This window comes from Gopherus flavomarginatus, unplaced genomic scaffold, assembly GCF_025201925.1.
Source record: "Gopherus flavomarginatus isolate rGopFla2 unplaced genomic scaffold, rGopFla2.mat.asm mat_scaffold_92_arrow_ctg1, whole genome shotgun sequence".
NCBI classification, from domain to species: Eukaryota; Metazoa; Chordata; order Testudines; family Testudinidae; genus Gopherus; species Gopherus flavomarginatus.
Genome location: NW_026115180.1, coordinates 446,938 through 450,933, shown reverse-complemented (window position 1 = coordinate 450,933; position 3,996 = coordinate 446,938). Strand labels below are relative to the sequence as shown.

At 54.2% G+C, this 3,996-nt stretch overlaps 2 non-coding genes across 2 annotated transcripts; one reads left to right on the top strand and one right to left on the bottom strand.

Annotated features, from left to right (window-relative positions):
* The first annotated feature begins 685 nt into the window (after positions 1–685).
* On the top strand, positions 686–757 carry TRNAQ-CUG (transfer RNA glutamine (anticodon CUG)). Its single transcript has one exon. It is a non-coding gene; the product is annotated as a tRNA-Gln (tRNA).
* Positions 758–2,890: 2,133 nt separating this feature from the next.
* TRNAS-UGA (transfer RNA serine (anticodon UGA)) lies at positions 2,891–2,972 on the bottom strand. The gene has a single exon. It is a non-coding gene; the product is annotated as a tRNA-Ser (tRNA).
* Positions 2,973–3,996: the final 1,024 nt, after the last annotated feature.

Here is a 3,996-nt window from a genome sequence, read left to right as displayed (position 1 = left end):
GCTCACCCTCTTCTCTGTGAGACTCAAACCCTGCCTGGCTTTCTGTATGTTGATGTGGTTTTCATCTGTCGTGTTGATGTGCATGTGGGTCCTGTGTGATTTTGGTGGATGACTGCCATAGTTTTGGGTGCGTGTGTGTATGATTTTTGCATACAGATTGGTTTTTTGCTTAGTATTCTTTTGGTATGTGGGTTTTGTGCTTTCTTGCTGTGGGATTTTGCTGTGTTTTTTGGTGTGGATTTGTTCTTTCTATGTTTTGTGTGGCTTTCCCTTTTGTGTATATGGCTCTGTGTGCTGTGTGGGTTTGTGTGGGTTTGGTTTTTGTTATGTCTGTGTGGGCCTGTGCAGTCTGTGATTTTCTCTTTCTTTCTGTGTGTTTGTCTTTCTGTTTGTATTTTCATGTGTAAATTCACTGGAATTTTTCAAAATCTCCACAGCTTTGCCAACTTTCACCAGGAATTTTTCTCTGTTAACAAATTCTCACGTGTTCCCTACCAGTTGGTGACCATTGCCCCAGGGGCAGGTCAGTCTCAGGGGCCTGATTTCCCATTGACCCTTCCCCCTTTTATTGGGACTGGGAACTAGCCAACCAAAAACCCCACTAAGTTTTAGTAAAGGACCAACAGTCCTTTACACGAGCCAGCCCCGTGAGGGTCACTGATGGCCAGAAAAGGCAGCACAAGCTGGTCCCATGGTGTAATGGGCAGCACTCAGGGCTCTGAATCCTGCAATCTGAGTTCAAATCTCAGTGGGACCTGGTATTGGTTTGTGGTAAAGCCCTGGAGCTCAAAGCGCTCAATTTCCCTGTTTCCAGTTGTGTAAGAGTGAGTCTTTTCCCTCCTGCTGGGTGACTCACACCTACTGGAGCCAGGTCTTTGGTTGAGATGGCTGCAATGGATTGGGGTGTAGAAGTGGCTATGGCTGCCTGTAGTCCTGTGGTTTGACCTGGTTGGGATTCTTGCTGCTTCACGTGATGCCCACAAGTTTGGCCCTTGTGCTTGCTGCCACACCTTTTCTCTGGCCCACACGGCGCTTGAAGAAAGGAGTGCCAGGGCCAGGATTAATAGTCAGGGCTTGGCAGGAGGGAGGGTGGAGCCCAGCCTGGAGTCCCTCACACCTTCCCTCCTCCGGACACCTAGAGCAGAGGCGGCTGGTGCTGACAGCTCCAAGGGAAGGTTTATAAGCCACAGAGCAACTGAAGGTGGGTCAAGAGGAGGGGAGGACCATGCCCTTGCATGGACAGCAGACAGCCACAAAGACCCCCGGCCAGGCTGCTCCCTGCCATACCAAACACTCACTGAAAGCGACCCACAGACCAGCATGCAGGGCAGCTGCTGATGCTCTGTGGCCAACATCAGAAGAAGGTAGGAAAGCAGGGCCAGTCCCCTGGTGTGGCCTCAGTCTGTTCCCACTCACAGTGCTCACTTTTGCAGTGGGGCAGGTGATTTTACCCCAAGAGGCTTTTCCCCAGCTGGCAAGAAGCAGAGAAACACTCAGGCTCCCAAGGTGCTATTTACCAACCCCCTCAAGCACAGGGGCAGGTGCACACTTGGAAGAGGGAAACTGCTCTACACGCTGGCCCGGGCAGCCGCCCATTTTCTTTGGCAAGTCAGGAAGGGCAAAGGCTAGACTGGAAGCACCTGCGGCTCATGTCCCAGCCTTTGTGACACCCAACCCCCAACTCCTTCCCAGGCTCTAGCTGAAGCCAGAGCATTGGCCTGAGCAGCCAAGAAGAGGTTCCAGCCCTGAAGGGAGCAGGACTTTCAGCACGAAGGTAAAACTGCAGCAACACAACCATGAAGCAACTCGAACTCTGAATGCCTGCTCTGAAGTCAGACATCTTACCCATTAGGCCACATGAGAAAAGCCCCTCCAAGCACTTCTTTAGAAAGGCAGACACTGTGTTTCTCAGGTCTTCTACTGAGGAGGGCTGAGACTCTCTGGGCACAAGAAGCAGAGTTCCCAGCGACACGTGAGAATTAATTCTATGGAGCCAGGTGCAGGACTTTGGCAGGGAGGCTCAGGAGTGGGGGATTGGAGTGCAGTGGACGGGCTGGCTGTCTAGGTGAGGAGATTTAGTGACCCTCAGGTGCAGGAGAGAGGAAAAGAAGGAGGAATTGGCAGTGGCCATGGACAAGAAGAGGAGGCTCTTGGCAAGCCTGGCTAGCTCAGTCAGTAGAGCATCAGGCTCTTAATGGGAGGGGCCAGGGTTTGAGCTGCTGTCCAGGGACTCAGCTTTTAAGTTGCCTTGTGTGCCAGGAGCCAAATGATTCCTGGTGGTGCCCAGAGCCATGTGTGGGACAGAGAGGCTGAGACTTGTGGCACCTGCTCTGCGGCAGGGATCCTGGCAGCTCAGACTCAGGGAAGGCTTCTGCACTCAGAGGTGCTGACTTTGAGAGTTCCCGGGCAGTGCTCAATGCCTGCTCCACCACAGGCCCTGCCCCCAAACCATCAAATCTCTTCCCACCCCACCCTGCCCCACTTCTTTCTCTCCTCACTCCTCCAGCACACCCCATCAATGGCCAGCAGGAGGCGCTGAAGGAGAAGAGGAGGAGCTTATCAGCCAGGCCTGCTAGCAGGTGGGAGGTGCCAGGGCAGAGTTGGCTGCTGGGCACCTTTTCTTTTTTCTCTCTGTTGCTTCTGCAGCCCCCATGGATTCGCTGACTTGGCTCCTTTCACACGCTAGAGAGAGAAGCAGAACCAGGGCTATGGCTGATCTATGGGGCACTAGGTGAGTGCCAGAGGCTTCAGGTGCTGAGAAGTGGTGTCCCAGGAATCTCTATGAAAGGAGCAGAACAGGATTTACTTGGGGTGGGGAGAGAATTGAGAGTGTCTCAGGGGGTTGTTGAGGGGTATTGACCGGGTTAGAGAGTAGCTAAAACACAGGCCTCGCTGTGAGCAGGACTTGAACCTGCGTAAGGGAACCCTATTGGATTTCAACTCTAACGCTTTAACCACTCAGCCATCACAGCTGTGAGCACAAAACTGCCCCACTGCCAGAGAAACTGGTAAAGAATCACAATGCCCAGGTGTGAAGTCATCTGAACTACAGAATTCCCACCGCAAACCTGGCTCCCAAAGCACAGGGGGGATTTGGGGTTTGTTCTCTTTGCTTAGCCATGTGCAGTCGCACAGAGAGCGCGTTTAAAAGTCTCCCCTCCCACAGAGCGGGAATGGGAAATTATTCTTAACTTGAAGCTTGATGTGAATGAGGATGTCTGGACCACAGGGCCAGGGACTGGCCTTTGCTATAGAAACCAGTGACACACGGAACCAGGCTAAGGAAAATGTTTCCAGGAGTCAGTAACTGGATTAGCAGCAGTATTGTGCAGAGAAATGTCTCACAAGAGGAGTCAGCGCATTGGTGGTTCAGTAGCAGAAGTCACAGATACAGCGGGGGAGGTCTGTGGATCGGGAGTGAGGGGCACTGGCAGAGCAGTGAGAGGGGAGCCCAGGGCTGGGATAACAGGGGCTGTGGGTCAGGACAGGCAGTTCTGCGCAGAGTGTTCAGAGGTGCCCTGTATCTGCCCTTTCTCTGCACCGTCCCTGCTCCCAGAATGCACCAGGCCCTGGACTGAACTCTTCCCCTGCAGGCTGAGCTGGTTTCGTTTGCTGTGATCCTGTTGGATGGGCAGGGGGGGAAGTGACAGTCCCAGCCCAGAGCCAACGCCCCCCTGTCACCCAGCACCCTTGGCCCTGGATCCACCCAGCCTAGTAGAGAACTCAGCAGGGCAGGTCAGCCAGGAGCTGTGCCCTGCCAGGCGCTCAGGGATATCTACCCTGCAGCTGGAGGATCTCCCCAGCGTGGTCCATGGGAGCTCACGCACTAATGGGGTAGCGGCAGCAGCTGCGTGGTGGGTTGGGCTGGTGACCCGGGTCCATCTCCTGGGGTCGGATGGGTTCATGCTCAGACGACTGGCCCAGTTACTGGCCAAGCCCCCCAGCCACGCTGCTGCTGTTAGCGCACTAGCCTTGGGTGGAAGCTGCTGGCTGGCT